Source organism: Passer montanus, unplaced genomic scaffold (assembly GCF_014805655.1).
Source record: "Passer montanus isolate IOZ18808 unplaced genomic scaffold, ASM1480565v1 scaffold32, whole genome shotgun sequence".
Taxonomy (NCBI): Eukaryota; Metazoa; Chordata; class Aves; order Passeriformes; family Passeridae; genus Passer; species Passer montanus.
This window is the reverse complement of record NW_024367930.1, coordinates 3,502,549-3,529,641: the sequence shown is the minus strand read 5'-3', so window position 1 is coordinate 3,529,641 and position 27,093 is coordinate 3,502,549. Positions and strand designations below refer to the sequence as shown.

General features: G+C 38.6%; 1 protein-coding gene across 5 annotated transcripts in view; it reads left to right on the top strand.

Annotated features, from left to right (window-relative positions):
• TPK1 (thiamin pyrophosphokinase 1) overlaps positions 1–27,093 on the top strand; it is a 303,299-nt gene that overhangs the window by 239,329 nt on the left and 36,877 nt on the right. The window lies entirely within an intron of this gene.

Here is a 27,093-nt window from a genome sequence, read left to right as displayed (position 1 = left end):
AAAAAAAAAAAAAGGCAAGAGAAATATGTTTAAACCTGAGATCTCACAGGCAGAAACACATTTTCCATTTGGGAGTCATTGTGCTCTTCAAACAGAACATTTGCTGAGGTCATGATACATTACCATCTTGATACATTGCCCTCCAGGGAGAAGAAGCCAGCAGTGTCTAAACTCCTGTTTATAAGCCATAAAGTTACAACAGACAAATACTAACGGGATACAGATTATCAAAGCTACCTCACTTCGCCTGAACTGCTTCATGTATATTGTCTGTTTCTCAACCCTGAGTGAATAGATGCTTTTTCTTATTTTAAAGTGGAAAAGATGCCATTTGATCTAGAACCAGGGACATTTATCTGTAGAGAAAGGAGGTTTTATAACCCAAAAAATCGAAACAGCTTTGATCCTCCTGCCTCTTCCTCCCACACTGAGTCAATTGGGATGTATTTACACAGGAAAGTAATGGGATATTTTCAATGAAGATTCATTAAAACTTAAGTGGGAGCAAAGCAGTAATTAAGAGGCTCTAGTCTCAGTCTGATTGACATGTCCAGGCTTTAGAGCCATTCCATGCATAAAGGGCATGCTGTTCTCACAGTTTGCAGTGCAGTGCCTTCACTGGCTAAGAATTAATGTGAGTGACCCACTGTGCAGCGAGCAGAACATCTGCTGGTTCCACTGAGAGCTTGAGCACGTGCAGTTAAGGTGGTGGTAGGCATTAGTAGCTCATTAATTATAAAATATATAAATATGGCATTAGTTTTTGGATTGTGGGAGAATTGCCAGATGAAGAGCTGTCTGGCTAGCAATATTTCTGTCCTTTTAAACTGGATTGGAAGAGCTGAATATATTGCACAAGAGACATTCCCTTAATTTGAAAAAGAGTCAGATATTTTCATTTGTATATATACAGTTGACATATACAATGCTGAATTTTCATCTGCTCATCTCCTGTTGTCCAGCAACTTCTGCAACCCATTGCACTGAGGTGCTAATTTCTCAGAAAATGTTCTGTCCTTCAGAATTAGGTGCAAGTTCAAACCAGCTTCATTAATGAGGGAAGCATCTTTGAATCTGTGTTGTATTGCAAAAGGCTAATGTATGGATCAAAATGTTGTAGATCCAATGAGGTTGAAGCCCTTTCCTCTGATTTTTATTAGTTGAAAAAGCCATTTTTCAGGTACAACAGATTTTTTTTCAGTTTAATTCCATAAATTTCATCAGATTTACAAGGTGCTCATTAGGAAATTGGTAATTTTAAAGATGGTCTGTCTGGTCTGTTTCTTTGTTACAACTGAATTATGGCTGCCTGATCTGCTAAAGAGAAAGGGATTGCAAGTCAGCTGTGCCAGCTGGAGGAGAATGCAGGGGGGAGATGAAATGGCAGCAAATATTTTTTCTCTCTAGGGTTGAGACATCAGTTTCTTAAATTTTGGTCATAACTAGATATGGACCTACAGGGATTTTAATGTTCTTAATTTCTTTTTTTTTCTTTTTCTGGGGTACAAAGAAGTATTTATGTGACTGTTTCCTGCTTGTTTCATCTTAAGACAACACCATCATCTCTACTTCTCCCCACCCTTGTTGCTGTTATTTTCCAGGAGGAAAGAGAGCAGACTTTACAGTGTTTTTGTTTGTGATGTATATATTGCATCCTGTTATAGGCTGTTTTCAGTCTCAATACTCATGTTTCTCCCAGGTTGTAGTTCTTTCATTTATTTCTCCATATTAATCACAGATATATATGTAAAACCAAACAATGATCTCGTCTTCCTTGAATTGGCTCGATCTGTCTCAAATAATCAAGGTCATTACAACCTGAAACAGTTCTCTTGCCCAAGTGACTAGAGCTAACCTTTTCACTGATCCAAATGCAGAATAACCATTGAATTAGGTTGTTGTTCAGATACTGATTAAAAAATTGAAGTTCAATTACATTTCCCAAGAGGGAAACCAATATCTCCAATTCAGCATGTGGTTAGTTGTGTCTTGGTTGGATTTTTTCCCTAATAAATAGGATCTACATTCTGATAGTTAAAGTTTGATACTAACTTCTGTTGTGTTACTGCACTTTTATGCTGCCTGTAGTTTTGCACTTACTTCAAAAAAATATTAATCCTCCTGTAAATTGGGATGGAGAAGCAGAGGATCAAGTGGGGGAAATAGAATAATAGGAATGGAAACTGAAGTGTGATATGGATGTCAGCCTTGTTGCTAATGGCTGGCAATGGCAGAGGTTTAGCTGTTCATTCATTAATAGCAATCTGAGCACACACCTTTGCAAACCTCCATGTAAATATATTGTAAACCTCAGTGAATAATTTTTTTGTGGTTATAAATTCATTTTCCTGTGTAAATCATAAAAGGAATGGAATTTTTAAGCAGAGCGTGACATGAAAGGCCTATTCCTCCAGTTTGTTATGGAATTAATTGGATGTGACCTAAGAAGTTGGGTTTTAAAAAGTAATTTTTGAGCTCTCAGGATATTTATGTATCTGGGCAGTAAACTAATTTCAGAATTTTAGTTCAAACAGTGATGCATTAGGTGGTAGGGGAGCCCTCATTTTCGTGAGCAGTAATTTCCAGCAAATCAAAATTCAAACAACACTGCAATACAAGAAAGAGCTGGCTTTGTATCAAGGTTTTTGATGTTTAACACAAATTTCTGCCTGAGCATATCTATATTACTCTGCCAATTAAAATGTGTAAAACCTTCAAGAGGTAGTCAAATGTTATCTGTGTCCAGTGTACAGGTGCTGTCATGATACTTGATAGGTTCTGAATAGAAAAAGACAAGGATAAATACCTAGGACAAAAGCTGTTTTGAGGTCAAGAATAAGCTACCAAAGGTCTCATTTCAATGTCTGAATTAGATAAACCTGAAATTCTGCTAGCAGAGAAACAATGATGTCTTTTAATATTACAGAATTCAGTATTTTTTATGTCTGTTTGAGAATGCAGCATGTATGCATGCCTTTATGAGTGCTTATCTTCGTTATTTGCTAGCACTTGTCACAAACAGAATTTTCATTTATTTTAGTTCTCATCTTATGGGTGAAAGAACTTGGAGAAGAAAGTGGAAAATTGATTAGAAAAAATATTTTTATTCATACTTGCTATTGTGTAGCACCTACTCAGAACACATTATAAACATATTCTTTCCATTCCCAAAGGGATACTGATCTTTTCTCTATTAAAATCTGATTTACAGCACAGGAATCAGATAATGCTTTGTCTGATTTGACTCACCTGACTGCTTGCTGATAACAGCTCTCATGTCTAATAAATAAATAACAAAAAATCCAATAATGCCAGAACTACCCAGCATTCTTCATTAGGTCCTCAGTGGTGCTTTCATGGAAGGTAAATAAAAATGAAGGTAGAAATCAGCTGCAGTGCTCATCAAAGAAGAGGTTGGAGGGTAATGATAGGCTTTTTTAGGAAATGGTTTCTTTTCTGTGAAATTACTTTAGAAAATAATCTTGCCAAGTAATTTATTCTTCATCCCTATGGCCTTTGATATGCTGTATGTGATGTCTGTATTGAAAATACCAGCATGTATATGTGTGTATGTATGTGTGTGTGTATATATATATATTGACCTATCTATCTAATCTATCTAAATATAAACTCTGTGTATATGTGGTTGTGCTTTACAGATAATTTTCATGCCAGTTTGCCTTCTTTAGGCAGGAAGTTAAATTGCTGTAAAATGCTGCCATTCGAAAGAGTGCCACTGTCATTTCACTTCAAAAGGCAATAGCAATAACAATGGAAGCAAGACCTTTCTCTAACTGTATCAACAGAGCATCCACTGACTACTAATGTCACAGGTAGATGAACAGGATCCCAAGTCCTTTTGATGCTGTTTACATTGTTAGTAAAATTAAAGTGTTTGTACTGTTTTACTTCACTGGGGTTTTACTGATGTTGCATTGTGAATGGAGCAAAAAGTTTACAAATGCAATTGTGGTTTGTGTTATAGGAGAATTCATAGTCTAAAAGATGAAAGAAAATTTGTAACTTCTTTAAAAAAAGAAAAGAAAGAAGGTCAGAGACTGTTCTGGGAAAGGTTGTAAATTAAAATGGACAGGTATCTGTGCTAGTGAGGGTGTTTGTATAAGACCTCTCTAACCTGTTTCATAACTGAAATAGTTTATATACACATTTTGCTACCCCAGTTCTGAGTGAGGCAAACTAAGTGGTGCTTCTGGGAATAGCTTTGTTTTCAGTGGCAGAGTAAATAGCTTCACAGCTGGATTCCCATTCTCCTCAGCTTTCCTCTCTTTCCCTCCCTTCTCTTGTTCTTTACTGGCAGAAGATATATTATCAGTGATGTATTTTTTCACTTATCCATTGCAGCTCTAAGACTCTGGTTAAGGGTGGAGTGGACAGAAATGATGTTGCTGGTCCCAAAGATTTGGGTGGCTTTGACCTTTGGCAAGCTGTTTGCCCACAGGAGTGCTGCTGTCAGCCTTGCAGGGTCATATCATTTATTACAAGGCATGGCCTGCTGAAATACTTTTCCAATGAAGCAGATGTTCTGATGGTGGCAGCCTGGCATCCCACTGGCTTACTGCAAGTCAGCAAAAACAACGAGGGCCTTGCTTAGTATTGCATAAAATGATTTTGAGCCACAAAGACCATTTGGTGTACATTAAATGACTGATGAACACAGAGCTTAGTTGTGCTGGGCCTCTAAACCTGTATTTGCATTTCTGCCTGAACAGCAGCTTGAAAGCTCAGTCAGACTTTGTGAAAAGGCTTGAAATGGGGATTTGAGGTCACACATGCAATTCATTTCCACCACGTAGTTCAATAAATATTTGGAATTAGTGGGAGAGAGATTCAGATCCAGCTCCTCTTTAGCAAGGTAGCATTCAGTTTGGAAAGGCTGCTTTCAGGTGATAAACAGATACACTTTTCTAGATCACACTGTTGGGGCAACATTACTGCTGTGGGACTCGACTTACAGAAAGATTCCTATGAGTACCTTAGTTCTGAACTAGCTCAAACACTTCCAGTTGTAAGTTTAGCTCAGCAGGAAAGCCATCTTTAATGGGATGTAGAGAATGTATATATGATCCTTCTATGCAGCAGTAATAGGCAGTAATTGCCAGGAAGGAGTAGAATTTAAAAATCCCAGAGAGACTCCAGCACAGCTGTACACAGAGTAGATGACTCTCCACAACCTGAATAATACCATCCTGAAGTAAACTGAAGACATTTAGAATCATAATAGAATATCCTGAGTTGGAATGGACCCATCAAATCCAGCTGCTGGCCCTGTGCAGGACAACCCAAAGAATCACACCGTGCCTGAGAGTGTTGTCCAAGCATGACCCTGGAAAAAGTCTCTCTTCATCTTTCTTGTAGGCTTCTACTGGAAGGCTATAATTAGGTCCCTCTGGATGGCTTCCCTCACTTAGCTATGTCAACTGTACCACTCAATTTAGTGTCATCTGTAAATTTGCAGAGCATGCACTTAGTCCTTTCATCTACATCATTAATAAGACATTAAATAGCAAAGGTTCCTGAGTGACACCTCTTGTCACTGATGTCCATTGGGACTCTGAGTCACTGACCACCACCCTCTGAATGTGACCATACACCAATTCCTTATCCACCTAACAGTCTACCCATCAAATCCATCCCTATCCAGTTTGGAGAGAAGGATGTTGTGGGGAACTATGTCCAAGACATTTTACAGAAGTCCAGATAAATGGCATCTGTAGCTTTGACCACTTCTCTGGGGAGCCTTCTCCACTGATGTTGTCACCCCATCATAGAAGGCCACTGGTTTGCTCAGGGAGGACTTGCCCTTGATGGAGCTGCGCTGCCTGTATCAAATCACCTCCCTGTCCTCCATGTGCCTCAGCACGTCTTCTAGGAGAATCTATTCCATGATCTTCCCAGGCACAGAAGTGAGGCTGACAGGTCAGTAGTTCCCAGGGTCCTACTTCCTACATTTCTAAGAGAGGTACGATGTTTCCTTTTCTCAGTCACCTGGGACTTCACCTGACTACCAGAACTCTTCAAATATCATGGAAAGTAGCTTGGCAACTACATCAGCCAATTCCCTCAGGACTCTGGGACGTATCTCTTCAGGTCCTGTAGACTTATGTACATTCGGATTCCTTAGATAGTCATGAATCTCGCCTTACTTACAATGGGAAGTACTTTGTCTCCCAGTCCTCATCCTGCTATCTATCCACTCAAGAGAAGTGGGAAGAGAGGTTGACGCAAAGACTGGAGCAAAAGAGATGTTGAGTACCTCAGCCTTCTCCTCATCCATTGTTACCAGTGTTCCACCACTGTTTATTGGGTGTGGGTGCACCTTCTTTGCCCTTCCTTTTCTGGTTAACAGAGTGTGGAAGCCCTTTCTGTTATTACTTGCATCCCTTGCCAGGTTCAGCTTCCCTTGGTCTTCCTCAGCTGTATTTCATCTCTGTACTCTTCCCAGGTTTCCTGTCCTTGTTTCTACTGCCTGTGCATTTGATTCTTTCCCTTTAATTTGACCAGAACTTTCCTACTCAGCCATGCCCATCTCTTGTCTTCCCTGCCTGATTTCTTGCTCCTGGGGATTTCCAGCTCTTGTGCTCTATGGAAGACTTCCCTAAAGATCTGCCAGCTCTACTTTCCTCACCTGTGAGGGCAGTTTCACAAGGGATCCCACTGACTATCTCTCTGAAGAGCTGGAATTTTACTTCCTAAAGTTCAGAGCTTAACTTTACTCCTTGCCTGTCCTATACATCTCAGGACTGCAAACTCCACCTGTGTGTGGTCACTACAGCCCAGGCTGTTCCCAGTTGACTCACTTCACTTCCCCCGACCAGAACATTATGTATGTGCAGTTACATTGTTGTGGCACATTGCAACTATGGAAACTAATTTCATTATTAATGTAGAGGGGAGAGGGTTGTCAAGAGAGCAAAATGCTGTTCTTTCCCTTGCATCCCCTCTGTTACTTCAGTCCCTTCAATCAGCTTCTGCTAATGGAAATCTAACCCAGAGGTATGAAGAGGTAGGTGCCCTGCTTAAAGCCCAGCATTGGTGCAGATAATCCTTATCACTCTGGTGGCTGTAGATTGGTGAGAGTACAAAAAGTCACATGAAAATCAAAAGCAACCTGCTGCTATTGAAGGAAGCCTGTTGTAAAGTCAAAACACTTTTCTGAGCAAGAGGGAGATCTGCAGAGAGCCAGAAAGCTACCTTTTAGATTGGTGGGGGTCCAAATTATCTCTATGGATTTCAGCACTGACTCTGAATTGTCATCAGCGAGTGTGGGGGCTGAATTTGTCCAAGAAAGAGACCTCATAGTTTACACTGATGACATTTAACCCTAAAGGCATTCTCATCAGTCAACCTGCCCACATGGATACTGGGAAATTATCTGTTTTAGACAACAGCAGAGTCAAAGCTGGAACGTAATGGTGTACTTCAATGAAAGTCAGTGAAAAATTGGCCAGAGTACAAATGCCTGTTTGTCACATCCCTTGCAAATATACTTTAATTGTTTTCATCCTTAAATGCCCAGAACCAGCCATAATAAATGTAAATGTCATGCTGCCTGGAGATTTCCAAAAACAAAAAAGCACTCTGAGACATGTGGTGAGTTATTGCCAGTTCCCAATGTCTGCAGAACCACAAAAGGGCAAGGACCAGTAGGAGGACAAATCAATCACATCTGGCTCGAGTATTCTAGAATTAAAAAATGAAATGTGTTTATCTGTGGTGAGTCAGTTAAAGAATGTGTGCTATTTAGATTTTTGGGGGGTTGTTCAAGTAGGTAAGCATTGCCACTAAGCATTGACTCCTCCTTTGCAATCTGTTTGCAGACCTTTAAGTTCTGTTTACATTTTTAGTGCATACTAGCATATGTGATTGATCTCTTCTTCCCAAAAATATGACACTGAAGGAAATTATTTTCTCTGCAGTGATCTATTCCTGTACCCTAATGGCAAACAGTCCTGGATATCTCTTCTACAGTGTCTCAATTCTTCATTCACTGTTCCCTTTGTAAACATTTTGCATGTTGTATCTGAGGGGGCACTGTTCTCTCCCAGTTTTTGGCTCTAGATGTTTGTGGGAAAGGTGTTTCTTTCCTGCTGTTATATCAAGTTCCACAGAGGATGAAAGTCTGGTGGATGTCATCACTGACTTTTGTTGTGTGTTGTAAGAACTTACGTTTTGGCTGTAAGTTGTTTATGGCATCCTGATGTGTAATTAGTAAGCCATTAACGACTGACTGTAGTGAGTGTGCTCTGGAACTATTAATTTTAGAGATGTATACCAATTTCACATCACTAAGCAAAGCTGTTGTTTTCAGGTGAGTTGGGAAATACAAATTTTTGATAGATGATTCCATGCCTTGCCATAGAAGCAGCTGCGACTTCTTTGGGGCAGTAAATTCATATTGCAGGGGGGAGTAAAGCCAAGTCAAGGTAAAGAAAGAAGAGAAAGTGGCAGAATAGCAATCTGATATTGCATTCAGAATTAGAAATGTTTTGGAGAAAAGGCAGATAACATCAAGATACACAAAGACATTAATACAGAGATTAAGAAAATGAGAATGGAGGTGTTTTAAGTAGGCTAGTGACATCTTCCATTTTGAAGCACTGAACTGAGACAAAAATTTCTGTCTCTCTGCTGTTTGATCTCTCTCATTTTCCACTGCTGTCCAGGCATTATAACCTACTTCTACTGCCCACAAACTGGTAAGCTCAAGTGATGCATCCAAGTGTCTCTAGGATCTGCCTAGGTATTGATCCAACAGCAAAAGAAGGCATTAGACATTTGATTTGAAAACAACTTGCACTCCTATGGATATAAAGTCAAGACTGAAACTAAGGAAAAACCAAAAACAGAGAAATAAAATTAATTAGTGTTTGGATCTCATGGTACTTACAGGTTTGAGACACCGGCATCACTCAGTGTCCCAGGTGTTCTCTAGGAATGAATCTGCAGTCGCAGTAGACAGTGCAGATATGTACAACAGCTTTTCCCCCTGCAGGAACGGAGACACCTGGGAGGAATAAGGTGAAGCACTGCTGATTTTCTTGTGGTTCAGGAGTTGATTGTCTGGAGTGTTTACTCTCTGCAGGTACTTTATCCATTTGCAAGTTAGCTATTCATTTCTCTTAGCACTCAAGCTGCGTTTTCAGCACCCTAACATTCCTGAGAGCTCTGCCTTGCTTCTGTAAAGCACAGGATACTCCAAAATGAAAGCTGTAGTATCATCTTTAAGATCTTACATAAGATGTTAATATGTCTGTGTCATTGCTCTTGAACAGTTTCACATGTGCCAATGTTATTATCAATTCTTTCATGATAAGCAACACAAACCCTTGAGGAATTCAGCATGCATGCATTCAATGCAGTTTATACAGTAAATAAGGCATAAGAGCACTAGGATTAATTAGGACTCAGAGGGTGTCAGTTAAGAGAATACTATTTGCCAAAATTTGGCCTGTTTGGTTAATGGGGCTGTGTAATTGAAGGGTGAAGGCCAAAGAAACTGTATTAAAATGGCACAGGCAAACATTAATTCTGGCATCCCCTTGCTCTCAAGTCCATGACTTTGCAGCCCTAGCATTTCTTAAGAGTTGTCTTCTACGTGTATTATTTCCATGTGAATGTGGGTTCATATACAACTGACAGGTAAAGCATATGTAGCATGTGCCATTGTATCTATAGAAGTTTAGGTCAGCATGTGGCAGCAGAGTTTCCTGTTATTTACATTTTGAAGCTTTTCCTTGTATTTAATATGAAAAAAAAGTTAAATCCTTCAAAAAATTCCAATATTTTTAGTATATTTTAAGTGGTAATACATGTCATAAACGAAACAGTAAATACAAATAAATGGAGGTGGAATGAATGTCAAGAGAACCTACAATATGTATAGCTTTCCTATGGCATCACTCCTGAAAAACCTGAAAAAGACTCCTCTTTTATGAGCTTTCAGTTTAACTTTGGGGATTCCTTTATAACAGCATCTTAAGAAACTCTGCTCCAATTATTTTTTTTTCTTTCTATATTCTGCAGATATGGTATATGATAAATATATTCTCAAATTGTTAAGGATTATAACACAGCATTTATAATCTAATTGCCAATAAGAAATCTCAGAATTGTATGTTTTGTTTTCCCAAGCATGGGGCATAACTGTAATTTACTGTGGCACCAGCAATACCACCGTATCACTGCTGATTGACAGGCCACTTAATGATGCTGTTTATAAGGCAATTTTCTAATCAGCTTTGTGAACACTTATCAGGAGCTTGCTTCTTGACTTAAAGCAGAATTGGAGAGATAGCATTTGTTTTGCTTATAAAAACAAGCTGGGAAAAAAAGCAAATTAAAAGGAGAAATGACACAAATACAGGAAGTTTTGATTTCATGAATCTGGATTGATTATGCTTTCAAAAGTTCAATATAGATGTAAAAGCTGTGGCATGATTTAATCAGCATTGATGAGCCTATTTCTTTTGTGCATTTTGAAACTGGATGATGATAGCTTAAATATTAACATTATTTTTTTAACAGGTGTTACATTTCCAATCATTGTTTAACAATAATTATTTGATATAGTAGATATTCTGTTTGCTCTAGTCAGTTGAAACTGAGGCACAGTTAATTTTCCATTTATTTCACATTTCTTTTCCACTCAAAGAAAAATTAATTATTTCATGGTTTCTTCCTATCTACTTCATTCTTTTGTTCCATAACAGAAAAGCTTTAATTTTAAAAATGTGATCTAAATCGCATGTAAGCTGGGTCAAGTGTGTCTGGTGTGGAAGCAATTCATTATATGATTTAAGAGGTTTTAACAAGATGAGCTTCATTTGACCTGACAAATTTATAAATAGTTTTGACCAGCACAAATAAAGTACATTTTCCAAATTTATCCCTGAGTAATCATTCTAAAACCCTTGTAAACACACCTTGTAAACACAGTTCTTTAGGCTGTGTATCCGGTATATATTGAAGAATTCATGTTTTATGAAAATCTTAGAGCTTAATACCAAGCTTGTGGAATTAATGGGAGAATTGCACACTGACTTTAATATTAATATTTTAATCTGGAAGTGCCTCTGTCCCTTCCTTACTAGAGTTACTTAAGCCCTGAATTCATCAGAAGATTTAGGCATTCATGCATTTTTATACATGTTACTAGTTCCATTGAATATAAAGGGATTATTCAGTGGGTAGAGTTAAATATGCAGTACTTACTACAAGTCAGACTCTGAAGTGGAAGTTCAAAAATGTCTGAAAGGCTTTTCTGTATGTAAAATAAGGTGGTACTGACTTTAATCTCAAGTTCCAGGGTTAGCTGCCTGGGCTTGTACCTATTCTAATCTCTCTTCTCACTCACCAATGCTATAAAGCTTCCTTTTTTAGTTCTGCTCGTTTTTTGTGTATTGATGCTTGACTGTTGTAATTTACACAAATTCTTCCTGATTTTACTGTTGAATACCTGGGCAAAGTATGAAGACATAGAAAGACAAATGACTGAAATATTTTTCACATCTGGCTTCTTTACCTGTAATTCAGCAGCTGTGGTTTCCTACCAGTACAGCTGTCAAGTCCATGTATCAAGAAAATTTTTTATATGAGAATTTTGGAGAAAAGGGTTTCTGGACACCTACCAGAATCCTTAAACAATCATAAACTTTTCATAAATAGCCAAAAATCTTAGAATATGGTATATGTCTGGTATAGTTGTAAGAGAACAAAACACTCAGGATTGAGTAAATCAACCACAGAGGACATGAGATTTCTTTTTTAATTTTTTTTTAACCATGGTACAAATTTGCTACACTTTTGTATCTTTCTCTGCCATATGTGAAGCAATATTTTCAATCCACATTAAAACCATGTATGCAGCCAATAGAAGGGCCTTACTAGGGAGCAGGGAATGCTTTCCCCATCATATAATGAGCTAGAACATGTGAAATACTATGATATAAATCTTTTTGTACTAGAATATATTCCTAGAATATTTTGTACTAGAATATTGGTATTGTTCCTGGGTTTTTTTTATTTTTAAATATGAAGTGTAGTTATGTTTACCTTTTCACATTCCAAAAGCCAGCAAACTCTTCCTTTGGTGAGTGCAAATCAACAAATGCTGGCAGCATCCTGAAAGACAGCTTTCTGTTGTGAGCTTCTGTGGAGATTTATACTGCTCATTTGCAGTGTACAATAGGAAGGTTGGTTGGTTATTCAGAGTTTGTGTGTATCACTTTGTTTTTGCTGCTGCCTTTTTTTAGCCTGTGTGTTTATGCTAGCATAGTTCTGGACCATTTAAGACTTGTCTTGGATTTTTGAGAGCTCTGCTGCTGGCAATTAATTTTACATCCCAAATACCTCAAGAAAACATTGTTGTCAGTGAATTTGTAAATTAGCTAGTGTTCCTTTTAATACTAATTACTTTAGTGTCCCAGCTGACAGAATCTCAAAAGAATTTTACCTACTGTTGAGGGATTCACTCTTTCCAGTTTATGCCATTCTCTAACTTCCCAGAGTAATGATTCCTTAGATGTTTGTCGGTCTGGGTTTGTACCCATGCCTCCTGAGTTTCTCTGCCAATTTTGTGTTCTCTCTGCTCTCATGCCAGTTTCAACAAATTCTTTAAAAGTTACAAATAATGAAGTCAGTCTCTTAAAAAAACTAACAAACCCACAAGCAAACAAAAAAATCAACCCAAAAACTTACATTGTTGTCATGGCACAACACCACTTGCTGACTCAGTGGGTAGCACCCAGGATGGGGGTCCAGCAGTGTGGCTGGAATACATCATTATGTCTCAGTAGTACACTGCCTCACTTGTCCTACTGCTTACCTTGTTAACTCTTTGGGGCAGGGACTACACAGGGTCTCTGTCCCTCCTGGTAGTCACATACTACAGGGATAAACATAACTGCAAATGCGAGGTGACTTCTGGAGTTACAGTTGAAAGCTATTACCATGGAATTATTCCTGATTTAAAATAAATGTGTATTCTGTGAGTGTAAGAGGCTGCATCTGGATTATTATCTTCAGAACTGGTACTGTGAAAAAAGGAGAAAATCATTATTTAACATACAGTGCCATCTACAGAGCAGGCTATGTAACCAGTACTTCTTACATTATATGGGAGATTATGGTTGGGTTGTTTCTTTGTTTTTCTTTTTTTTGTTTTTCTTTTTTTTTTTTTTTTTGTCACAGTCCAGTTGGCATTAATGGCTAGAGAGTGTATGGGGAGTTTTTGTCAGATGCTGGCAGCAGTGGAGGATGAGGGTTAGAGAGGTTTGTGCTCTCATCTGTTTTGGCTGTAATCAGCAATATCCTTGGGCCAGGCTTCAGCAGCAATAGTCACACTTAACTTTCTCTCAAAAGCCTATATTGCTGGGGTGGGAGGGTGTCTTTTTAGAAATGCAGCTATTTCTATAAATGCTGCATCTGCAGCCAGCCTTCGTGGCAATCACGTGACCTACCACAGCAGTCTGACAGGAAAAAGGAGCAAAGGGGCCAGAGAGGAAAAAGTCCATCTGTGATCATGTTGTGTGAACATGAAGTATGTTAAGGCACCTTGTCAACTCTCCTCTCTGTTTAGAGTCAGTTTAAATGTGGGGGTTAAGGGCAGTGGGTCTTCCCATGTTGTTACCTAAGCACATGCTGTAGAGAAAACTGTTAAGCAGTGGTTGTGTGTTTGCATGGTTCACTGGTTAAAATGACAGTGCAAGAAGAGTTGGATTAAACCCCCAAAAGTCTTCAGAGTGATTTTCAGATAAATGTTAATTTTGATGCAGAAAACTGGATTTATTCTTAAAGACAGAAGGAGTGAAAGAACACCGAAGTACTACACTTTCCACTCTCAGGAATCCATTATTTATGTAACATAGCAAATTAAGTTATTGTGGTCACTGCAGAAAAAACTGTTGTCTGTCCTCTTCTGGCTCCTGAACATGGCAAGTTATCTGATCTTTAACCTGTTACTAGCTCAGGACCCACTTTTTTGCCACCTCCAAATTAGTGGGTTTGGCAAACAGAAATAGGAAGGGTGGGTTGATAATGGATTCTGACATCCAGGGCTGAGATGAAATAATTTTTTGGTGGATGATTTTGCACAGGTGAAGACGGAGAGGGAAAAAGAGAAAGGTCTTTGTCTTCTTATATAGTTACATGTGCAATTCAGTGAATTTAAAGTAGCAGCAGAGATGTACTGGGAGTCTGAATGTCTGAGACAGCTGAAGTTGTACGTTAAATAGAGTTTATGAGACTAGTCTGCCATTTGTCACCTGCACTGTCACAGTCAGCACATGTGACTGTGTAGGTGAATGGGGGTGTATGTAAATAATAATTCCTCTTTATTTAATATACATTAAAACTGAAAAGGGATAGAAATATGAGCTAGCAGAGTGCTACAAAATGTGAAGTTAATTATGTAGTAGTTATCCTCAACATTTCCATCTTTAAAGCGGTTTTGAACCGCTTAAGTGCAGCAGTTACTGCAGACTGTGATTAGATAAACAGATGCAAATAGTAATTGTAACTGATAAATGATTGATGATGGCTTTATATGTTTATCATTATATACTGTTGTAAACACTTTTTACTCAGTGAGGAAGGAGTCTGGAGGAAAATTGATGATGTATGAAATATGGATTCAAGCTGTAGTGCTTTTAAGAGAGGGCAAATATTGTAGGGTCAATACAGAGTTGTTACCTGAGGAACTGGTGCCCTTTGCCATTGGTATCATGAGGCTGAACACCAAACTTCTGCCAGCTGATGTCCAGAGCCTGGATACAAGGTTTACAGGAGAGAACCTAAAAGTAGAGATGGGGAAGCTGGGCACTGTTGAATGATGGCTTTTGGTGTGGAAGATGCCCTGATCCCCTGCTCAAAAGGAGATGCCATTTCTCTTCATTTTTCTATTGCTTCCCATAGCTTCTGCCTTCTTTCACAACTTTCCAGTGTCCTTTCTCCTGTGGATTGATGAGACATTTGTGATGCATTATTTGACAGCCATGGAGTGACTGTGTTACACCCACGTTGTAGGAGCCATTTGGGACAGAACAAGTGTGTTTGGATCACTGGAAGGTGATGGGTTCAAGGAGACAAATATGCATGTCTCTAGAAAAACAGGGTGGGATAAGAGGTTTGTGCACTCTTAATGGTGCTATAATTCTATTTGGTTTGTCACCTGCCATTTGCTAATTATTAATCACAGTAACAACATTTTTTAGTTATATTAATTGAAAGGGAATTTTATTGCAGCAGCTTGAATTTAATATCAGCTCTTTGTGTATCATACAATGCAAAAAGTAACCTGTGGTAAATAAATTACAGGCTAAGTCTTCATTCTAAATAAATTATTCTATTCATTGAGGAAAAAAAAAAAAGGAGGATATTACTAAAGAAAAGGCCCAGATCATTAGCAGCCTCTACTCCCTGCTCTGTTCACTTCACTGGCAGTGCTGAAATCTGTCTGTTACTTTTCCTGTGGCGTTGTAGAACTAACAATGAACTTGCCATCTTTTCTGTCATGTACCTGCCCTTGGGCTTGTACAAAAGAAGGGAATTAGGTTGTGTTTTGTTGACCTTTTAGATGCAAGGGAAATGGTAGTCCTGTTTCCTTACACATGAAATGCTGCCAGCCTGTTGTCTGTGTTAACCTTTGTGGAGCACCCCGATGTGATTGTTACCCCAGAGCCATGACACAGATGTCAGAGAGAACTGAAAGGGGATAAATTGGAGGTGCCATGCAAAACAGCTCAGCTAAAGATATTTTTCTCCTGAGCTGAAGAAAAGGTATTCTGGATGTGTTTAACTACTTAGCTGGTCTGTGAGTCCTGTAATTTGCTTAGCCAAACAGAACTTCAAAACAGATGGTTTCTAAATTTGGGGAAAATAACCATTACAGTATTTTTTCCCCATGCAGTCTGCAGTTATACTTTAGTACTGAAATTATTTGAAAATTAAACAGGAAAATAAAATTTAGATCTTTACCAACTGAATACTAATTTCAGGAACATACAGTTTTTAGTATGTATTAGGTTTTCATCTGCACATTTAGCCTAAGATTTGTTTATGCTCTGATTTAGTGCCTCTTGCTGCTTACTTGCATAAACACTATCAAATCAGTCAGTTGGAGTCACCAGAGTATTTAGCTCCCAGCTGCATTTGCTCATAAAAGGAGGAATGACAAGTTTCCTCCTTTGCAGAGGAGGAAGTGGAGAAACATACGTAATTCATTGCACTTACATAGCACCTGCCACCAGCCACCTCTACAGGCACTTTACCAATAGTGAGTGCACTACCTTGTGTGGAAAGCATTTCTTTGTGAGAAACTGCTCCATTCCCAATCTCTTGATTGAGGAAACTGAGGTGCAGAGCATTTTCTCATCCAAAAGTGTAAGCGAAGCTAATCAGGAGGTAGGAATCTGAGTATCCTGGGCTTTGGGATTATTTTGTTATCATGATAAAAATAAATTATGACAAAGGAATTAATTCTTTCATATTTCGTGCGGGATTATATATTTGTAATATTATTGCACATAGTCAATATTTTCAAAGTGTATCTAAGAAAATTGTATTTAGGAACTCTGCCTTTCTCTTAGAATATATGGTCAGCTGTTGTTCATTTTGTGTATGTCCATCCCTGAACATAAAGAGGGTGTCTAGGTGTAAAAATTGAGCTCAAACTGGTTTTCTGAAAAGGCCAAGCATAGTATTTGGTCTCCAATACTTTCAACAGTACTTTAACCATTAGTTGTCAGGGTGAGAGCACCAGCATGTTCTCAGATAGCCTTTGAGGTAACTCATTACCCAAGAACAGAAATTATCTAGGGTTGGGGATTCCTAGAGGGAAATTTAGGTCCATGACTCATTTGATTCAAGTCTTTGCTCCTTCAAGGAGGCATGCTGTGTGGTGCCCAGCCATACTCTGCTGCACAAGACTCTGCTGAGCTTTGGCAAATACTGCCACAAAATACTGTGAGTGACTCATTTGATTCAAGTCTTTGCTCCTTCAAGGAGGCATGCTGTGTGGTGCCCAGCCATACTCTGCTGCACAAGACTGCTGAGCTTTGGCAAATACTGCCACAGAATACTGTGAACCACAGCAAACAGCAAACACTCATGTAGTCTCCACTACAAGAAATCCCTAAGCTGCAGGTTTTTGAGGAAGGGTGTGCTAAGAAAATTACTGCTCCATATTGCCTGGTCTTTTAAATTATTTCCTAAATACCTCTTATGGACCATTGCCTGAGGGTCCTGTGTCAGTGTCGTAGCAAAATAAATCCTTGGGATGACCACAGTGGCTGCTTTTTATTCTTTTGACCTGTAGAGTCTTCCTGAGAGCACAAATATGTTTTTCCATTTGGGTTTCTCTCCAAGCTGTTTTGTCCTCTACCCAGATTAGGGACTTAGCTTTTAAATTGAAATTATCCTTTCTTAGAGAGAGGACTAGAATTATATGCCCTTCGTCTGAGAGCATTCCCTTGTACAATGTACCAGCTGTCCTGTGGCAATGATATGTGTTTATCTCTGCTGAAAACATCTAACCTGCTATATGTTTTTTACCATCTCTAGGCTCTTTCTGCTAGTGCAGCTGTAAAATACAGCTTTCGATTGTTTGCTAAATTGTCAAACTCAGCTGGCAATCGAGAGTCTGCCTCGGCATTTTAATGGGCTTTGGCTACAAAGGTTTCAGAGTAGGACTTTTCTCCTTTACTTGAAAATCTGCTTTCTTTTGGGGGTTTCTAAAGGTGGTATTGTAGATCTGCAGGCATCAGTGGAAGTGTGTTTATGGAAGTTGGATTCTCAAGCAGAGAACAAGATTGCGTCCCTTCATACACTCTCCTGAATATTCAGACTCTTTAAGAAGGGAAAGTGTTTGGGCTCCTTTAGTTGGTTTTGTTTGGTTGGGCTTTTTTTAAACTGGTGCAGTTGTTGCTTCCCTGCCAGAGCCTTGTAAGTAAATGCACGTGTCACAGAGTATGAGAAGCTATGAGAGTGCTTAAGGTGTAAGAGTAGTGGTTCATCAAACTGAAAGCAGTTGTCCACTGCTTTTTCATTAAATGCTCTTGTTAAGCTGTGGTTGCTGACTGTAAGTGCATTCATAACATCTCGCCTGACAGGTGGAAACTCCTCACTGCTTTCCTTAAACCCTCTTTAAGAAAGAATTAAATGACTTTTAATTCTCTTCAAATTCATCCCATTTGTATCTTCTCTGATGAATATAATCTCTGCTGGCTCAAAGGGAATGCTTTTGGGCAGATTATAGCCAGGAACTAGGCTTTTGTCTAGCCCATGTAGTTTTTAGAGTTGTGGTTTTTATGAGAATCAGTTTTAGGACTGAAACTGCAGTTTGGAAGTTCCATCAATACCTTCTTGGCATGTTGCATTGCTGACTTGAAAGGTAAAACTACAGTATAATAGCCACTTGATGGTGCTTTCTAATGTCTCCTTCTTTAGCTGGAGATACAGTAGCAGCTGGCAGGAGCATAAGGTTCCAGAATTCTTATCACTGCCATTATAACTTTGTGGCTTTTATGTTACTACGTAACATTTATATATAGGGTAACAGGAAAGGAGGGTGAAAGAGTGAAACATCTTTGCACATTTTACTAACAATATCCAGTATTGACAGGTTTTATTTTATTCTGAAGGAAATACCACTTTTTGGGGGGGGTCATCTGATGTCCTAATTTGCAGCTTGATTGGTCATTGTGATTGTTAGCCTGTTGTGTTATAACCAAAATTTCAAGATCCTCTTTGTCTTGACCTTCCTTCCTAATTTACATCTATATCTGTAAAATATTTCACCTTCAAATTTAGAAAGGTGATTGAATTATGCTATACAAAGCAAAGTGTGTAATTTTTCACATCTTTCTAAAGGAGCCTCTTTTTTTAGCACCTTGTCTCCAGGGAACGCCAGGTGGATGATATCCTTCACATCAACAAATGTAACCATCACCATGCAAAAGAGAACCTTCTCTCTTCAGTCTGATTTTTCATTCAGATGCTTTGACTAAAGCAATACTGAGCTAATGTAGAAATTAATTAAAGTAATATCCAGCAAAGAGGTGTGATTTTTTCCTGTATACAGAAGAGAAGTATTATGGATATGAGTTCTGCCTTTTTTTTTTCCCTTCAGTCTGGAATGTGCTCAGTCTATTGTCTACAAGAAAAGACAAAAGGAAAAACAAAAGGAAAAGAAACCCAGATAGTCCCTTGTGGATGGAGACATATATGTGTGTATATACCTATATATAAGTATCATGGGAGTTACAGAGTAGTGGATTCAGATTATCAGGGTGATTATATTTATATAATATTTAGAGTATAAATATTAGAGTATTAATACTTTCAAGTAATTAATGTTAAATTTTGGTTTTAAGTAGATAATGCCTTTTTTTTTTCTGTTTGCAACATCTAATTCTGACAGAAAGCTTATTTGCCAAAGCTGAGCCCCCGAGGGTGAATGCCTCATCACAGAATCATAGACTCCTTCAGGTAGGAAAAGAGGCCCAAGATCATCAAATCCAGCCTTTGACTGAATACCACTGTGTCAACTGAACTGTATCAGAAAGGGCCACAAACCTGCTCATTTTTTAAATACTTCCAGAGATGGTGATTCTACCACAAGTCCCAGGTGAGAAAGAGAGTGGTGACTGACCTTGAGCAGATCCAGTCTCTAGTCCAAAAGTGGTGCTTCTAATGTAACTGCCTTTTTGCAGTGTTACTTTGAATTGCGTGAATAACACCATTCTCATCACATATTTGCCTGTTCTTTATGCTTCTGTAGCCTAAATTACTCTGTCTGGCCACCATTTAGGTACAATCTTATCTTGGAAAATAAATGGCCTGTGACTTCAAAGTTACAAAACAAACAAGAATGGTTCAATCTAATGAACCCCTTACAGAAAGTTAGGAGATCCTTTGTGGGAAATAAAGGCAGTGGTCTGCTCAGCAGGATAGTGAAAAGTCTTGGATTTCAGGAATCAAGTTGCCCCTGTTCGAAAATTGCTATGCAATGAGTGGCCTGAAAAAAGTGATTTTTGCCATGTGATGAATTGGAAAGAAATTGATGGAAAGAGATGATGTGGAAGTTCCTGCCTCCTAATCAGGGGTTCAGCTAACGTACTGTACTAGCAGGAAATTACCAAGCTGCTGATTGTATAGCTTCAGAAAACGAAAAATCATCCCATTTCTTGGAAACACAGTGTTTTGTCTTGGAAAGAAGAATGCATTAAATTATGGTACTTAGTATTTTAGGCCTTCTGCCTTCTTGTATCAAGGTTCACTAGAGCTGCTAGAGGCTGATTCAAATAGACAGCTCTTGCCATAGCCTGCAGATGACACTTTAGTCTCCACTGTCACTAATCTGGCTGGGAATGACAGTCACAGTGATAATTATTACATGGATACTCCAGAGACTCAGAGGCAAAACAAAACAGATTCTGCTCCACAGAGAATCTGCTTCTTGAACAACCAAATGCAAGAAATCAAATCCTCCTGATGCAGGTTGTCTGATACTATTGGATGACATATTGTATCAAAGCAAACTTAATTATTAGTAGAATTGTATTGCCTTGTGTGTTTTAGTTTTGGAACACATACATATTTATTATTCCATCTGCTCCTGAAAGGCTTAGCAATTGGTTATTACAATTAGATAATTACTAAATATATTCTGTCCTTCTGGAACTTAAATAGAATGCAGAGTTGGGAGCCAGCAGGCAATACTCAACAAAACTGAGCTTCAAACTAAATTGAGAACTGATGAGAAGGTACCACTTTCTGCAATGCATAATTTCACTTTGGAGCACATGGGCTGCGGTGGTATCAGGTTTTGTTCAGCACTGGTTGTGTGTTCCTTCAAAGTGTGTTCCTGGGCAGCAGCAGGTAATCCTGCCTGACTGCTTTGTCCTTGGCTGCATATAACATAATAACATGCAACATCCACCACAGACAAAAACCATCCTGAATGCTCCTGATGTGAGAATGCTGGAAGAAACAGTGGATAATTTATTTGAGTAACAGAACATTAAAATAGGATAAACACAAATACTTTTCAGAAATTTTGTGTTTCTATTATCGTAGTCAATCTTTAGAAGTTAGAACAATATTTCCCTGGGGAAATACTCTAGCTGTGTCAGGACTGCCTAGATTATGTGGACGGGAGGCGTGTTGTTACCTTTGAATTTGGTTGGGAAGTTACCAAAATTACAAACAAGGGGAAAAGACGCTTCTGGTGAGATGAGTGTGCCTTTTCCCATAACTAGTCCTAGTTCTGGTTTAAGCCTTATCTCTCAAACCAATTGTACAGAATGCTACCAGCTCTTGGTTGGCTGTGTATTTTTAAATTCTAAATTAATATATGCATGTGCAAACATAGGTGCAGTGAAATGTTGCCTATTAAAAACTAAACTCATAAAAACCTGTCCTAAAAGTAATAGACCATCAGCATCTTCTTTTATAGAGGAAAATCAATTTAAAAAGAAACAACTCTGAATATAATTAAACATCGTAACTCTGGTTTATATGTGCTTAATAGGTACAATAATACTTACCTACTGTATCTCACAGGAGCCTTTTGAAGTTTAATTAATTAGCATTTAGAAAAGCGCACTGAAATCCTAGGATAAGAATAAACTTGAAGTACATTGTAGCACTGCTGCTGTTTTAAGCAGTTTTGAGAAAAAACTAGTAATTCAGAGATCCAGAATGCATGTTAGCATTCCATTTTAATTTTATATTCACATAAAATAAGTTTCTTCTTGTTTTCATAAGATTATCCACCTCCTAGAATCAACACTTAAGGTTGTTGTTTGACTAAAACCCAAAACATGTATTTAAAATAAGTTTTAATGTTAAGTAGATACCAGGTCTTTCCTTAACCTTGTTTGTTTTACTTTCCTTCAGAAGCAGGAGACATAAATCAGAAGTGCTTAAGAATCTTACAGCCAACCTCAGTGACAGTATTAACATAAATTCACACTATGCAGTAGAGTGGTACTCAGGGCAGCCTAAGTAGTGGGAAGATTGTTAAAAGTCTTCTGATAGGTCTCAGTAGTTTATATTTCCTCATTACAGAATGTTGTTTTTCAAGAGGAAGTATTGCAGAAAAAATAAGCAAACCATTGCACAGCCTCAGTATTCAGCAGGAATGGAGATTGGGGAGCAAGAGAACCCCATAAAGGCTGATATCACAGCTGGTTTATTAGCTATTTTGAAGATGAACTGTTAATCACTTCTGAAATTAGACCTCAGATCCTCAGTTAACTGGAGAATCTAAAACCTTTATCACTGTGTGTAAGGGAGAAAGGCAGAGACATCAGACAGGATGGCTGAGTAGTAGACAGGTATATTTTCATTTGTGTTGCGTAAATGTTAATTTTATCTTGGGTTCACATTTGTGAGAAAATATTTTTAAACCCCCGAAATCCTTTTAAAGTTATCTAAATCTATTTTTTTTAACTTGTTATAGCTATGTTAAAAAAATATAAACCACCAAAAAAAACCAGTATCTGGATTAGGCTGTGTTGAAGAAAATTTTTTCATATATAAAGTCAGCCTGACATTTTTATTCCACTTTAGTTTTAAACCAACATCTTTTCCTTTTAATCTGGTTTTGTTGTGATTTGCCTCTGCACACAGAGTTTCATGTACAGATATTCAAAGGTATAATTTCCTTCGTTAATGATATTAACAATTAATTTGTGTCACAGGTCTACAGTCTGAAGCAGGAGAAAGGAATTATTGCCAGAATTAGCTAGCTGAAGGCTTGGGAATTGCTGAGTGGTTTTGTCACTTGAGGGAAGGTTCTGATAATTATGAGTTATGGAGGATCCTTCAGTTTGAAGTAATACTGTGTTATCCCCATATATTTCACAGTTATGAAGTGGAGTAGACAGACTTCATTATATACAAAGTGTTAGCAACATAAACAATCATAAAATTCTGCAATTTTTATGAGCTGATGTCAACATGAGTATCTGTTGTCATGAGTGTCCACTGCCTGTATTCTGGATAGTTGTTCTAATATTCTCTTTGGACGTGACCTCTTAAGAAAAAGACCTTTCTATTATACTCCAATAAAGTTTTCAATTATGTTTTAGATTAGAAACATCTTAGTCCAGCAGATGGGGAACTGAGGTAGGAATCACTAGATGGGCATTTTCTCATGTTGTGCTGGGTTACCCAGGGCAACTGCAAGCATACTTCTCTGTGCTTCATTTTCTACAGTTCAGAAACAGGAGTGATGCCACTGGCTATCCTTCAGGTGCTGTGAGATCTATTGGTAAATATATCTTTACAGAGCTGATGGTGCCACTGTTATTCCTGCCTGGGTCCTTCCTGGATGTGCTGTGTAACTGTGGCAGAAGGCTGCACTCTTTGTTGGTTTCTTTCTTTTCCCAACCTCTCACTGTCTCTGTACCTCACATTGGTAGGTTTTTTTCAGGGCTGGGACAATTGTGTAGTTTTTCTTTGCACAGTGCCCAGCATAATGAAGTCTGAAGGCAATGACTGCTATTGCACTGGTAATTAAAACTGAATTTGGTAAGCTGATGAGATGGTTAGGTTAATAGCTTGTAACGGGGTGGTTATTATGTTAATAGCCTGTAAATCCCTCCTGCACAGAACTGCATCACTCTGAACTTGTTGGATTTCTGTACTTATGACATTTTGATCTTGCAGGCTTTATGTATAATGGAAATTGCTGATTTTTAGGCAAGCTGGAATACTTGGAGAGAAAATGCAGTAGTTATGGGTCAGTTTTTGAAGTATACTGACTCCATTGGTTTCACAAAACTGGTCTTAGGTATTTTTTTCTCAGTTTGTCTTGCTAAATTTACAAGCTTTTTTGCCTTTTGAAGTGAAACTATTTAAGACCTTGTAATCAAACCTCAGCTAACTTGTTCTTTATTTAAACTGCAGTGTTTGCATGGGCCGTGCTTCCAATTCCAATGTATAATTTGTATTCTGGGAGGGAAAAAAAAAGTTGCCACTAAATATTTTAAGTTGTAGTTTGGGCTGTAGGCATACAGGAAAGTGTTCTTCTGTTCACTGTGTTTACAGAAGTATTTATATAATGACCTTAAAATGCTTCAGTTCTCATCCGATTTAAGAGCAGTGTTCCTGAAAGACTCTTGCAAGCTCTAGGGACTGGGATTTGGGTGTGCAATTTTAGAAGGGAGAATATTAAGCCCATGGGGTCAGCAGGCAGTAAAACTGAGCAGACCATCAATCTCCACAGCCTAAAAGGTACTCCTCTAGCCCTCAGCCAGCTCTGCACCTACAGGGGCTGGGCACTGCTGACCCAGCCCTGCATTTCCAGGGAGTCACAGTGCTTGGCGCTGCCCCAGTGCCTTCTCTGTGGCAGCACTGAGCCCTGAGCACAGCCTGAGACATTTCAAAGAGGCATCCAAGCAGAGCTGCTGAATGGGTAGAAGATTGGCCTGTCTCTGATCTCTGCTGCTATTCCCTGAGTCTTTGAAATTCCTGCGACACACACAGGTTTTTCTGCGGTGAAATGACCTATAAATATATCAGACTCTCTGAAGATATGTTGTCCTGTGCCAGTCAAAAGGATAAAGACATACTATCCTTACTAAGAATAATTGGAGAGCTGCCAGTGAGGAGCCAATTTAGAGAAATTATTGCAGTGAGATAGATGCCACATAATTGATATTTGGTACGGGCAGATTTATGGATGTGGCTGTTACAATCCTATTAAATACTTAACTGAAGCACTTAGAGCTGTCACTTTTATTAGCATGCGTTTGCACACTCATGCCGTGGTAACTTGAGCTTTGCATTTTTTATTCCTTATGTGACTTCCTGCATTGCAGAAAGACATCTATAGAACTCCCAGCATCTTCTTTTGAACTCGTGATAGGCAGATTGCATTGACATGGTCTTCACACAGGATCAAGCACCTTTTTCTTGTCTTGCCTTTGGCAGTACTTCCCCCCTCCATCTGGCCAGATCTGCTATTTTATTTTTTCCTCACTTCATGCCAGAAACATACTGCATATCTAATATATTGTGTTTAAAAATGCTGAATTTCCTTTTTTAATACAAGCTCTTATCTTACCAAGAACAGATCTGCAAATACTGTACTATGTCCCCTACAGCTATTCTCTGTTTAGAGATTCTTCATCATGTGTTGGACAGATGGCACAATCAGTGGGTTGTATCAGAGCATTAAAAAATTAAATTCTTTCTCACTGTTTCTACCTAGACTGTTTTGAATTCAGTGAGATGCAACAACTGTAACACAAGCTTTCAATGACAACACTGAACGTGGTAGGGAGGGTATTGTTTCACTTGGAAGTCAAAAATATGTAGAAAAAATGTCATTTAAAAAGAAACATAAAGGGCTTTAACAGAGCAATTAAGGTTGTAGGGTTAAGAAACTGATTTTCATAGTCTTTTACTCTCTCAGCTGTCTCAGATCACAGGTGGATCTCCATTTGCAGCTGCTTATACAAATAATACAGCTCTGGTTTTCCTTCTGTCAAGTACTTCAAGACAGGTCTGCCGTTTGTTATTTAATAAGGTATCTGTACTTACAGGCTTGCCAAAGCATCAAAGATACTTGTGTTCTTGGTGAGCACAACACAAAAAGTAGCATTAATAATCACCATGTTTGCTGAGAGGACAGCCCTAAGCTTCTGTACTAGGCATCTGTTGTGCCTGACCATTAGAACCTGAATTGTTTGATAATTGTTAAATTGTATTTTGGGGGGGAAAGAAAAAGAAGAAAAAAAAAAAGTGAAGATCTTGGGGTTTAGTCCTCATCCTAAAAAGCCATAGTAATCTTTTCCTTGATTATTTGTCCCTCCCATCACTGTCATTTTTGGCCCCCAAAGAGGTGGCCCTAGTGCAGCTCTTGTCACAGGTGCCAACTTCTTTCAAGGAAGAAATGCAGTCAGCAAAAGAAGCAGTGATAAGCTGCCAATGTGCAGAGAGTAATGAGTAGAGTTTTGACACAAGGTGAGAAGAAAGATGAAGATCATTGCAGAGATAGTAAGGAGGTGTACTGGAGATGAGGATGGGTGGAGGTGGGGGACAGGATGTGCTGGGGAGCTCCTGCCTTTGGACTGCCAGCTGAGTGGTCCTGGAAAGGTCCCTGACTGCTCCTTGTAATCAGCTCACTCCTGGGAAGAAAACCTGACATGACATGTTTGGGAAGAGCATCCTGTTCCTTTGCGTCTCCATTTTCCAGTGAGGAGATACATCATCTCTCTTACTTGTGTCATTAACCACTTTCATAGAATCATTGAATCATTTAGTTGGGATAGAGGCCTTTAAGATCATGGAGTTCAGCCATAACTCTCACACTGACAAATCTACCACTAAACCATGTCTCTAAGCACTAGATCTAAATAGCCTTTAATTCTGCAACTCAACTATTGTATTTAATCTTCTTGTATAAATACCAGTCATATTTCCACCCTAAGAACTTTTTCATGGCTTCCTACTTCATATCTGTTCAACATCTATGTTCCCAGCCAAACTGTTCATGTAATGCTGTTTTAGGTGCTTTTGTTCCTTTAAATCTAATCTTATGTCCCAGCCCAGGTAGACTTGAACTTGAGAAGGTGCTCTCAGCTAATATGGGGAATTATGTAAGAATAACTCCATTAGTTAAAATTTGTATTCTATTTTAATAATTTTTGTAGTATTAGCAAGTTGTAAAAAAAAAAAAAAAAAAAAAAAAAGGAAGCTTTTAATTTAATCTTTTAGCAGGGGGGAAGATGAGAGTACGGACTAGAAAAAGACATTCTTCCCCTGGTGTTGTTGCAATATTCAATCTGGCACTGTGTGGGAGGCAGTTTGGATTGTAGGACAGACTTGATATTTCTGCTAAATGATCAGCAGCTAAATGATTGTGCTGATATTTAATTGTCACCTTTTATGTTCAATAGTTTAACAAGTCACTGTGACTGATGAGGTGTCTGCTGCATTGGGTAGCATTTACTTTCTCTCACTCTGTGCACTTCTTCTAAGCTGTCTTCTTAACTGTGATGACTGGAGAGAGGAGCAAGGAAATGGGAAGGGTTGTGCAGCTGTGGGTGCATCCTGGCAGCTGCA